This window comes from Panthera tigris, chromosome D1, assembly GCF_018350195.1.
Source record: "Panthera tigris isolate Pti1 chromosome D1, P.tigris_Pti1_mat1.1, whole genome shotgun sequence".
Taxonomy (NCBI): domain Eukaryota; kingdom Metazoa; phylum Chordata; class Mammalia; order Carnivora; family Felidae; genus Panthera; species Panthera tigris.
Genome location: NC_056669.1, coordinates 62,001,821 through 62,014,896, shown reverse-complemented (window position 1 = coordinate 62,014,896; position 13,076 = coordinate 62,001,821). Strand labels below are relative to the sequence as shown.

At 37.0% G+C, this 13,076-nt stretch overlaps 1 pseudogene; it reads right to left on the bottom strand.

Annotated features, from left to right (window-relative positions):
• Positions 1–11,765: 11,765 nt before the first annotated feature.
• LOC102952161 lies at positions 11,766–12,698 on the bottom strand (annotated as a pseudogene).
• Positions 12,699–13,076: the final 378 nt, after the last annotated feature.

Here is a 13,076-nt window from a genome sequence, read left to right as displayed (position 1 = left end):
GTTGTCCAGTTTTCCCAACACTATTTGTTGAAGTGACTGTCTTTTTCCCTTTACATATACTTGCCTCCTTTATCATAGATTAATTGACCGTGTAGTTGTGGTTTTATTTTTGGGATCTTTATTTTCTTTTATGGATCTATGTCTATTTTTGTGCCAGTGCCATGCTGTTTTGTTTATTACAGTTTTGTAGTATATCTGTATATCTAGGATTCTGATACTTCCAGTTTTGTTCTCATTTTTAAGATTGCTTTGTGTATTCGGGGTCTTTTGTGGTTCCATACAAATTTTAGGTTTATTTGTTCTAGTTCTGAAAAAAAATGTTATTGGTATTTTGACAGGAATTGCTTTAAATCTGTAGATTACTTTGGGTAGAATGAACATTTTAATAATATTTGTTTTCCCAATCCATGAGCATGGAATATGTTTCCATTTGTTTGTGTCATCTTTAGCTTCTTTCATAAATGTTTTATCATTTTCAAAGTACAGGTCTTTTACCTCCTTGTTTATTATTAGCTATATTATTATTTTGGGTGCAATTATAAATTAGATTGTTTTCTTAATTTCTCTTTCTGCTACTTCATTATTAGTACATAGAAATGCAATGATTTCCATACATAAATTGATTTTTATCCTTTGACTTTACTGAATTCATTTATCAGTTTTAGTAGTTTTTTGGTAGAGTCCTTTGGGTTTTCTTTTTATTTTTTTAATTTAAATTCAAGTTAGTTAACATACAGTGTAGTCTTGGCTTCAGGAGTAGAACCTAGTGATTCATCTCTTACAAATGACACCCAGTGCTCATCCCAAAAAGTGCCCTCCTTAATTCCCTTCACTTATTTAGACCATCCCCCACCCACCACCCCTCCAGCAACCCTCAGTTTGTTCCCAGTATTTAAGAATCTCTAGGGGCGCCTGGGTGGCTCAGTTGGTTGAGCGTCCAACTCTTGATTTTGGTTCAAGTATGATCTCCCGATTTGTGGGATTGAGCCCCGAGTCAGGTTCTGTGCTGACAGCACAGAGCCTGCTTGAGATTCTCTCTCTCACTCTCTGCTCCTCTCCAGCTTGCTCTCTGTCTCTCAAAATAAATAAACTTAAAACAAACAAAAAAAGAGTCTCTTATGGTTTACTTTCCTCTCTATTTTTATCTTATTTTCCTTCCCTTCCCCTCTGTTATATGTTTTGTTTCTCAAAGTCCACATATGAGTGAATCATATGATATCTGTCTTTCTCTGACTGACTTATGTAGCTCAGCATAATACCCTCTAGTTCCATCCATTGCCATTGTTGCAAATGGCAAGATATCGTTCTTTTTCATCACTGAGTAGTATTCCAGTGTGTGTGTGTATGTGTGTGTGTGTGTGTGTGTGTGTGTGTGTGTAGTTACATCTTCCTTATCCATTCATCATTCAATGGACACTTGGGCTATAGTTGATATTGCTGCTATAAACATTGGGGTGCATGTGCCCCTTCGAATCAGTATTTTTGTATCTTTTGGATAAATACCTAGTAGTGCAATTGCTGGGTCTTAGGATAGTACTATTTTAATTTTTAATGAGCCTCTATGCTGATTTCCAGAGTGGCTACCCTAGTTTGCATTCCCACCGACAGTGCAAAAGGGTTCCCTTTTCTTCACACTCCTACTAAAGTTGTTGTTTCTTGTTTTGTTCATTTCAGCCATTCTGACAGGTGTGAGGTAACTTATTGTGGTTTTGACTTGTAGTTCCTTGATGATGAGTGATGTTGAGTATTTTTTCATGGGTCTGTTAGCCATCTGGATATCTTCTTTGGAAAAATGTCTATTCATGTCTTCTGCCCATTTTGTCATTGGATTATTTCTTTCTTGGGTGTTGAGTTTGGTAAATTCTTTACAGATTTTGGATACTAACTCTTTATCAGATATGCCATTTGCAAATGTCTTCTCCCATTCCGTCAGTTGTCATTTACTTTTGTTGATTGTTTCCTTCACTGTGCAGAAGCTTTTTATCTTGATGAGGTCCCAATAGTTCATTTTGGTTTTGTTTCCCTTGCCTCTGGAGACATGTCAATAAGAAGTTGCTACAGCCGAAGTCAAAGAGGTTGCTGCCTGTTTTCTCCTGTGGGATTTTGGTGGTTTCTTGTCTCACCTTTAGGTGAATTTATTTTTGTGTATGATGTAAGAAAATGGTCCAGTTTCATTCTTCTGCATGTCAGTGTCCAGTTTTCCCAGCACCATTTGTTGAAGATACTGTCTCTTTTCCATTGGATACTCTTTCCTGCTTTGTCAAAGATTAGCTGACCCTATATTTGTGGGTCCATTTCTGGGTCTCTACTCTATTCCATTAATCTCTGTGTCTGTTTTTTTCTTTTTTTACAATACCATACTGTCTTGATTGCTACAGCTGTGTTATACAGCTTAAAGTACAGAATTGTGATGCCTCCAGCTTTGGTTTTCTTTTTCAACATTACTTTGGCTATTTGAAGTCTTTTGTGGTTCCATACAAATTTTAGGATTGTTTGTTGTAGTTCTGTTAAGAATGCTGGTGTTATTTTGATATTATCATGCCATATGCAAATAGTGAATGTTTTACTTCTTCCTTCCCAATTTGGATGTCTTTTACTTTTTTTCTGGTCTGACTGCTGTGGCTAGGACTTGCATAATCATGTTGAGCAAAAAGTGGCAAGAGTGAACACTCTTGTCTTGTTCCTGATCTTAAGAGAAAAGTTCTTAATTTTTCACCATTTTTTTATGATGTTAACTGTGGATTTTTCATTTATGGACTTTATCATCTAGAAGTATGTTCCCTCTACACCTACTGTGTTGGGTTTTTTTCACGAATGGATGTCATACTTTGTCAAATGCTTTTTCTACATCTGTTGAAATAATCATATCTTCTTTATCCTTTCTCTTATTGATGTGATTCATCACATTGATTGCCTTACAAATACCGTACCACTCTTGCATCCCAGTAATAAATGTCAGTTGATTATGGTGAATGATTTTTTAAATTTATTGTTGGATTCTGTTTACTAGTAGTTTGTTGAGGATATTTGTGTCTATGTTCATCACAGATATTGGCCTGTAGTTGTTGTTGTTGTTGTTTTTGTTGTTGTTGTTGTTCTTCTTCTTCTTGTAGTGTCTATTTCTGGTTTTGGTATCAGAGTAATGCTGGCCTCATAGAATGCACTTGGAAGCTTTTCTTCCTTTTCTTTTTTTTGGAAAAATTTGAGGAGAATAGGCAGTAACTCTTTAAATGTTTGGGAGAATTCACCTCTGAAGGCATTTGATCCTGGACTTTTGTTTGTTGGGAATTTTTTATTACTGATTTAATTTCATTGCTGAGAATCGTTCTATTCAAATTTTTTGTTTCTTCCTAATTCAGCTTCTGGATATTTTCTAGGAATTCATCTATTTCTTCATGTTGTACAATTTGTTGGCATATAGTTATTCATAATATTCTCTTATAATCCTTTATATTTCTGTGATGTTTGTTATATCTCCTCTTTCATTTCTGATTTTGTGTTCTCTCTCCATCCTTCCATTCCTCCCTACTCCTATCTCTCTTTTGTCTGATGAATCTAACTAAAGTTTTATCAATTTTGTTGATCTTTTCATAGAACCAGCTCCTGGTTTCATTGATTTATTATATTGTTTTATTTTTGGTTTCTCTTTTGTTTGTTTCTCTTCTAATCTTTATTATTTCCTTCCCTCGACTGGTTGTGGATTTTGTTTGTTCTTTTTCACGCAATTTTAAGTGTAAGGTTAGGTTGTTCGTTTGACATTTTTCTTGCTTCCTAAGATAGGCCTGTATTGCTATAAACTTCCCTCTTAGAACAACTTTTGCTGCATCACAAAGGATTGCATCCTTTATGCAATTAGGATTACTTCCTTTATGGAAGTATGGATTACCTCCTTTATGTTTGTTAATATCTGCTTTTTGTATTTGATTGCCCCCATCTTGGGGCCATAAATATATGTAATTGTAATTGTTGTAATTGTTGGATTGTTCCCTTTATGATTATATAGTGTTCTTCTTTGTCTTTTGTTACAATCATTGTTTTAAAGTGTATTTTGTCTGGTATAAGTATTGCTCCCTGGCTTTCTTTCCACTTCCATTTGCATGATAAATGTTTTCCATCCCTTTACTTTCAGTGTGCATGTGTCTTTAGGTCTAAAATGGATCTTGTACGCAGAATATAGATGGATCTTGCTTCTGTTCATTTATCCCTTCCATCGCTCTATAGAACCTGGAGCATTTTGATACTCCAATCTCACTGATCCACTATATGGACATCATATTAATCAGTTTGGTTACACAGAAAATGTCAAGAACCCTAGATTATCTGATAAGACACATGCACATGACAGGGTAGAAGAGAAATGCCAAAAAGATTCAGGAGGTTGCCTTAGTCAGGATGTTTTTACATTTCCATTGGTTAGGAGCATGCTCAGACATCACCGTCATCTATAGGAACAAACTATTGTATCTTTCACCTCTTATCACTAAGAAAGAAGCCTTTTTGGATATTGGAGACAACATGTAACACCACTGAGAATTCTGATATGATCCATGATCTGTTCAACAGGTGACATTGAAGGTTAACAATTTTTTTTTGAAGGCTCACACTTTTTACTACGGCCTAGAGCAAGACAGAACTCTGCAGCACATTTAGGCTGAAGTTCAAGCAGCCCCACTTCTCCGACCATAGGATTTTGGAGATACAGTTGTGTTTCGGAGACACAATGGTATTAATGGTAGATAAAGAATCTATGTAGACTCTGACAAGTCATAATATAAGGGTCCCAGGATAAGCCCATAAAGTTTGCAGCAAAGACCTCTTCAGAGAGCTAGTCACAATCCAAAACACAGCTCCAACTGTCTGAGGCAAGAAATAATCAACTTGTACAGACAGAGCAGCAATCCATTCTATTAAGAGAATAGTATTTTTGGAGTTGCCTAGAGCAACTACAGAGGGCACAAATTACGTTAGCTCTTGTCTCAGGGCTTATTTGGCTTATCTAATTTACATGAATGTCCTTCCCTCTCCTAACACCTGTGGCTTCAAGAAAGCTCCCTTTAATTAGATAAAAGGGGAGGAAGAAGCTCGGGTGTATGAATGAATGAGTTAGCTCATGATGTGCAAGGTAGAAATGGACTGTTACCTCATTGCAGCCTCAATCATGGGTTAACTGCAAAGATGGAGACAGTGCTCTGAGCAGTACATCTGGTCATCGACTTGGTATAGAGGATTAGTCATATTTGAAAATCAGAGGCAAAAAGTATATGAATACCCTAATGGGATTTGGCACAAAGCATGCAGATCTTCACAGTTCACATTAATGCCCACCTCAGAGCATGTGTCAGAGAAGAGGGAGCAATGGACAACCAGGCAGCTAGAAGTCATGACTTCTAGAAACTTTGATTGTATGTGAGAGATATCTAGAATGACTGGTAAAGGAGGGAGATGAAGTACATGATTTATAGTTTCTGGACCAACTGCAGTAGCAGGAATATCTTAAATCCCTCTTTAGAAATTGTAACAGACATTATCTAGAAGAACCAGTGGCAGGACAGAGTTAACTTGCATAGGGAATGGGAATATCTGACCAGCACGGGGGTAAACTGATGCAGACATGGTCGGTGCCCTGCACTTTCATTACACACCAACACTGTGCTGCAGACACCTGGGACTCTGCCTGGGAGTGCCCTCTGGCTGTGGAAGCATGCTAGATTCCTGGTTTGGGCAGGACCAAAAGTATTGGGGGATTAAAAATTTGAGAAACAGTTTTCAAATAATGATGGATAAAAGTTATGGCAATATCTTTCCAGTTCTTTGAATTATCACTTGTATCTGTCTGCTACCACAGTCTTGTCCTGATTTATCCTGGTGGACATAGCTTTAATAATGATACTAGAAGCAAGTTATGTTACATAAGATCCCTGCATGTATGCTGTAAAGATATTTGAGATATTAGTGAGGTCTCATTGGATTCAATTGTTACCTCTATAGGTATTGAGGTATGTAGATCACTAGGGAGCACCTAAGAAACATCAGAGGTTAGACTTAAGATAATAATATTAATTTTAGGTGTTACTGAAATTTTTTGGAGGTAAGATGGCAGAGGAGTAGGGCAACCATAAGTTTGCCTCCTCCCTCAAATACACCTAGATAATTATCAAATCATTCTGAACACCCAAGAAATTGATCAGAAGTCTTAGAGAACAAGGCTGTACATCTACAAATCAGAAAAATGACCCACAGAAGGTAGGCACTGTGTAGAATTTGTGAGAGAAAAGAGCTGGGAGTACTCCCCAGGCAAAGGAACCCCGACTGAGGTGGGAGTAGCACGTGAGGAGGAGAGAGAGAAAAAGCACTGGGGAAAAAAAGTGAAAACACACTCAGGGGACTGCCCAAGAAAACTACTCCCCAAAACCTTTGACAGGGAAAAAGGAGAGGGTTAGTGTACTGCCAATTTTCTATAAACAGCGGAACACAGATTCTGAAGTTTTGGAGGCCTGCAAAATTATCAGGTTTGCACCTGGGAAACTGAGCAGTGGGAGAGTAGACCTGAGCCCTGCAGTAGGCAGCCTGAGGATCCCTAGGGTCAAACAGAGAGAAGCAGTTCCCCTGCTTGGAGTGCTTTCAGGATAAGTGATGCAGCCTCTCCATGGACACAGGACCCTGTGGGCACCATCGAGCTGTGCCACTCACCATTTTAGGAATAAAGATGCTGGTTGAAGGCAGCAATCCCTTGCCCCAGTTGTGTATTGCAATTTACCGTAAACTGACCGTCTGTGTGGTCATGTGGCTGTCTTCTGTGACAAGCTGTCACTGGATACAATACAGAGAGACCCTCTCCTAGATGATGAGTGCAGTTCTGTGCTGTGCGGGCCTCTGAAGTGTGGGGTTTTGAAACACAGTCATACCTGAGATAAAACACAGAAGTACTGTGCCATTTGGTAGGCAGACAGCTCAGACACAGATGAGGTGAGGTGGGGATCTGACAGAAACCAGGGACATGGGCTCATCACTGAGCATCTGTGATAGCTTACTGAAGAGGGGCGGCATGCATCCCCATAAGCCATTTTCTCCCTGCACCCTCCAGCTTGATCCACCTCAGTGAGCTAAACAGCACCACCAATGGAGAATGGAGCTGCTACACCAGGTCCCACACCCCTGCACCCTGCAGGCACATCTCCACTAGGGCAATTGCACCTAAGAATCAGAACATGCATCTCCCCCAGAAGACCAGTACAAACCCTTTGCCTACACCAAGTCTACTGATCATAGAGTGTTGTAGAGCTTCAGCTCTAGAAGAAAAAATCTTGTGTCGTTTGGCATTTGTTTTTATTTTTGTCTTTGTTTTGTTTGATACAAAAAGAGCAATTTTTAAAATTTTATTTATTTTTTATTTTAAAAAATTTTTAAATTATTTTTTATTTTTATATATTTTTTAAATTTTAATTTTTTCTTCTTTTTCTTTTCTTTCTTTCTACCTTTTTTCTATCAAGCTTCTTGTAACAAGCAAAATAAAACAGAGCTAAGATCTAGCTATGTATTTTATTTTATTTTTTAAATTTTTCTTCAATTAAAAAATTTTTATTTTGTTTTATTTTGCTTTTTTCCCTTTCTCTCCAAAATGACAAGAGGAGGAATTCACCCCAAAAGAAAGAACTGGAAGAAATGATGACCAGAGATTTAATCAATGCAGATATAAGTAAGATATATAAGTCTAAATTAGAATTTTAAACAATATTAATGATATTAGGTAGGCTTGAAAAAAGCATAAAATACACTAGAGAATCCCTTACTGCAGAGATAAAAGAACTAATATCTAGTCAGGCCAAAATTAAACATGCTGTAACTAAGATGCAATCCCAAATGGAGGCCATAAAAATGAAGATGGATGAAGCAGAGTTGTGAATTAGTGATACAGAACATAAAATTATGGAAAATAATATAGCTGGAAAAAAGAGGGAAAATAAAGGTCATGGAATGAGAAGACAGACTTAGGGAACTCAGTGACTTATTAAAATGTACTAATAGTCACATCATAGGAGTCCCAGAAGAATAAAAGAGAGAAAGAGGGACAGAAGGTTTATTAAAACACATTATAGCTAAAAACTTTCCTAATCTGAGGAAGGACACAGACATCAAAATCCAGGAAGCACAGAGAACTCCCATTAAATTCAATGAAAGCCAACCATCACCAAGGCATATCATAGTCAAATTCATAAAATACACAGACAAGAAAAGAATCCTGAAAGCAGCAAGGGAAAAGAAGTCCTTAACCTACAAGGGAAGACAGATCATAGCAGCAGATCTATCCACAGAAACATGGCAGGCCAGAAAGGAGTGGCAGGGAACATTCCATGTGTTGAATCAGAAAAATATGTGGCCAAGAATAATAATAATAAAAAATAATAATAATAATCCTTATTTTATTATTTATTTATTTCTTAAGAATTCTTTATCCAGCAAGATTGTCATTCAGAATAGAAGGAGATAAAGAGTTTCCCAGACAAACAGAAACTAAAAGAGTTCATGACCACTAAACTAGCCCTGGAAGAATTTTAAGGGGGTATTGCTGAGTGGAGAACACAAATAAACAAACAAACAAACAAACAAAAAATATCAAAGCAACAACAACTAGAAAGGACCAGAGACCATCACAGAAACACCAACTCTACAGGCAACACAATGGCACTAAATTCATATCTTCCAATAATCACTGATTGTAAATGGACTAAATTCTCCAATAAAAAGACATAGGGTAACAGAATGGTTAAAAAAAAAGATCTGTCTATATGCTGCCTACAAGAGACTCATTTTAAACGTAAAGACAACCACAGAGTAAAAGTAAGGGGATAGAGAACTGTCATGCTAATGGACATCAAAAGAAAGCTGGAGTAGCCATGCTTGTATCAGGCAACATAGATTTTAAAACAAAGACTGTAACAAAAGTGAAGAAGGGCATTGTATCAGAATTAAGGGATCTATCTATCCATCAAGAAGATCTAACAATTGTGAATATTTATGCCCCAAATTTGGAAGAAATCAATAATATAAATCAATTAATAAGAAACATAAAAAACTCATTGATAAAATATAATAATAGTAGAGGATTTAACACCCCACTTATAGCAAGGGACAAATCATCTAAGCAGAAAATCAACAAGCAAATAATGGCTTTGAATGACACGCTGTACCAGATGGACTTAACTGATATATTAAGAACATTCCATCTTAAGGCAGCAGAATATGCATTCTTCTCAAGTACATATGGAACATTCTCCAGAAGAGATCACACACTGGGTCACAGATCAGCCTTGAACAATTATACAATGATTGAGATCATACCATACATATTTTCCAATCATGATGCTACGAGAATTGGTCAATCACAAGAAATAATTTGGAAAGCCCTCAAATATATGGAAGTTAAAAAACATCCTAATAAAGAATTAATGGGTTAACCAGAAAATTAAAGAAGAAATTAAAAAAATACATGGAAGCAAATGAAAATAAAAAAAAAAAAAAACAGCAAGTCCAAAACCTCTGGGATGCAGCAAAGGCAGTCCTAAGAGGGAAGTATATTGTAATTCATGCCTATATCAAGAAGCAAGAAAAACAAAACTGGAGGCATCATGATTCCATATTTCAAGCTGTATTACAAAGCTGTAGTTATCAAAATAGCATGGTACTGGCACAAAAAACAGACACATAGATCAATAGAACAGAATAGAAAACCCAGAAATGGACCTACAATTATATGGTCAACTCCTCTTCAACAAAGTAGGAAAGGATATCCAATGGAAAAAAGACAATCTCTTCAACAAATGGTGTTGGGAAAACTGGATGGTGACATGTAGAAGAATGAAACTCTACCCTTTTCTGACACCATACACAAAAATAAATTCAAAATGGATCAAAGACCTAAATGTGAGATAGGAAACCATCAGAATCCTACAGGATAAAACAGTCAGCAACCTCTTGGACCTCAGCTGGAGCAACTTCTTACTAGACACATCACTGAGGCCAAGGGAAACAAAAGCAAACATGAACTATTGGGACTTCATCAAGATAAAATGTTTCTGTACAGTTAAGGAAACAATCAACAAAACTAAAAGCAGCATTCGGAATGGGAGAAGATATTCTCAAACAACATATCTGATAAAAGGTTAGTATTAAAAATCTATATGGAATTTATCTAACTCAACACCCAAAAAACAAAAATCTAGTTAAGAAATGGGCAGAAGACATGAACAGACATTTTTCGAAAGAAGACATCCAGATGGCTAACAGACACATGAAAAGATGCTCAACTTTGCTAATCATCAGAGAAATACATACCAAAACCACAATGAGATAACCACCTCACACCTGTCAGAATGACTAAAATGAACAACTCAGGCAACAAGAGATGTTGGCAAGGATGCAAAGAAATGGGAACCCTCTTGCATTGTTGGTGGGAATGCAAACTGGTGCAGCCACTCTGAAAAACATCATGGAAGTTCTTAAAAAAAATTAAAAATAAAACTACCCTATGTCCCAGCAATTGCACTACTAGGTATTTATCCAAAGGATACAAAAATGCTGATTCAAAGAGGCACTTGCACCCTAAATTTTATAGCAGAATTGTCAATAATAGCCAAATTAAGAAAGAGCCCAATGTCCATTGACTGATGAATGGATAAAGAAGAGGTGGGGTGTGTGTGTGTGTGTGTGTGTATAATATTCCATACATATATATACATACACAATGGAATATTACTTGGTGATCAAAAAGAGTGAAATCTTGCTACTTGAAACAATGTGGACAGAACTAGGATATATTATGCTTAGTGAAATAAGTCAATTAGAGAAAGACAAATACATGATTTCACTCATATGTGGAATTTAAGAAACAAAACAGATGAACATAGGGTAAGAGAAGGAAAAATAAGATAAAGTCTAGCTGTTTTCTTTTAGAAAGTTTCACAGAACTTCTTTTTGTGAACTGATTAATTCTGTTAGATTTCAGAATCCAGAATCATCTTATAGAAATTTAATAATGGAGATATTCCTTTTTTTTTCTTTTTTTCTTTTTTCTTTTTTCTTTTTTAATATATGAAATTTATTGTCAAATTGGTTTCCATACAACACCCAGTGCTCATCCCAAAAGGTGCCCTCCTCAATACCCATCACCCACCCTGCCCTCCCTCCCACCCCCCATCAACCCCCAGTTTGTTCTCAGTTTTTAACAGTCTCTTATGCTTTGGCTCTCTCCCACTCTAACCTCTTTTTTTTTTCCCTTCCCCTCCCCCATGGGTTTCTGTTACGTTTCTCAGGATCCACATAAGAGTGAAACCATATGGTATCTGTCTTTCTCAATAACAGAGATATTCCTATTAAATCATGCCAACTTATGGCAGCCTTTGGCAAATTTAGTCAGTTGTGAAGAGTAAGGTTGAATAGCATACATACAATATAGCCATATAGTGGAACAGTGGTCATGACATGTGGTGAGGGCAAGAACATAATTAGTGATGTCAGTGGAGATGATTTTGTCAAGTTGGTTTAGAAAGTCCATAGGGGTTAAAGCACAGGTATAATACAATAGTACTTGATAGTGTTTAGAATATAAGCTCTGCACTGGGCCTTGGTTTTTCCTTCTAGCTGAATCCAATCATTACACACACACACACACACACACACACACACACGTATACTATACACACACACACAAAACATGTATATATATTTATGTATATCATATATTTCATCAAGACTTGAGAAGTTGAGGATCAAACATATTTAGGGTTAAGAATTCTTAAGACTTTCTCCTGAATCTGCTTTTTCCCGACCCCATAGATAACAGGGTTGAGTGCAGGTGGTACAACCATATGTAGATTGGCAAGAAATATATGAATATATTCAAGGATGCTATGACCAAAGTGGTGGGTCAGAAAGGGAAAAATGCTGGGATGTAGAAGATGAGCATGACACAGATGTGGGAGCCACAGGTGTTGAGAGCTTTGAATAGGGCATTCCACGATGGTAAACAAAAGACTGTATAGAGTATTTTCATGTACAAAAAACCAATTACAATAAGGTCAATTAATCCCATAGAAAAAGCAACCATACCAAGTAAATTATTGGTCCTGATACTGGTACAGGAAAGACGGTCAATGCCCATGTGCTCACAGTAAGTGTGGGTGATGATATGGGCACCACAGAATGACAATAGTAAGATGAGGAAAACAAAAGGAATAACAAAGATTAAAGATCTCATGATCATGACTATACCTAGAATGGTCACCACCTTGTTTTTGAGAGTCATAGTATATCTCAGGAGATTGCAGGTGGCAACATAACGATCTATGGCCATGACTGTCAGTATCCCAGACTTGAGGCCAGTGCATAGATGAGTCATAAACATCTATGCAAGGCAGGCACCAAAAAGAATTTCCCTGAAATTGAACCAAAAGATGCTCAGCATCTTGGGAATAGTGGCAGAGGACAGGCTTAGGTCAGTGAAGGCCAACATTGCTAGGAAGTAAAACATGGAGACTAGGCTCAGTCTGAATTATAAAGAGGATTATAACATTCCCCAGGAGCGCAATCAGATATACAATACAAAAGGGGAAACCAATCCAGATGTAAAAAATTTCCAGGCCTGGAATCCCCAGCAGGACAAAGGAAGAAGGATGGGATTGAGTAGTATTATGATAGGCCATCTTCATGGTTGCTGGTAAGTTTTTTCACATTGTGTCACGACTCCGATCTCATTCATGTCATTCTTTCAGGCCATGCAGAGACATGGAATTAATTCTCCACCTTAATCCTTAGTAGAAGAACCTGGAGTGAAAAGTGATAAATGATTTTAAAAGCTCCCAAATACAGAACTCACCAGATTCTGGACATCTTGTTTTTCTGTCCAAGATACATCCCAAACTTGATACTCTGCAAATAGTCTTAAGAATGATGTAAAATTACATCACTGTAATGATGTAAAATGATGTGCTTACATTTTAGAGGAACTTCTGTAATGTTACAATGGAGAATGGGTTGCAGGGGCAATTGGAGTTTGATGCAAGTAGGGTGAACGATGATGC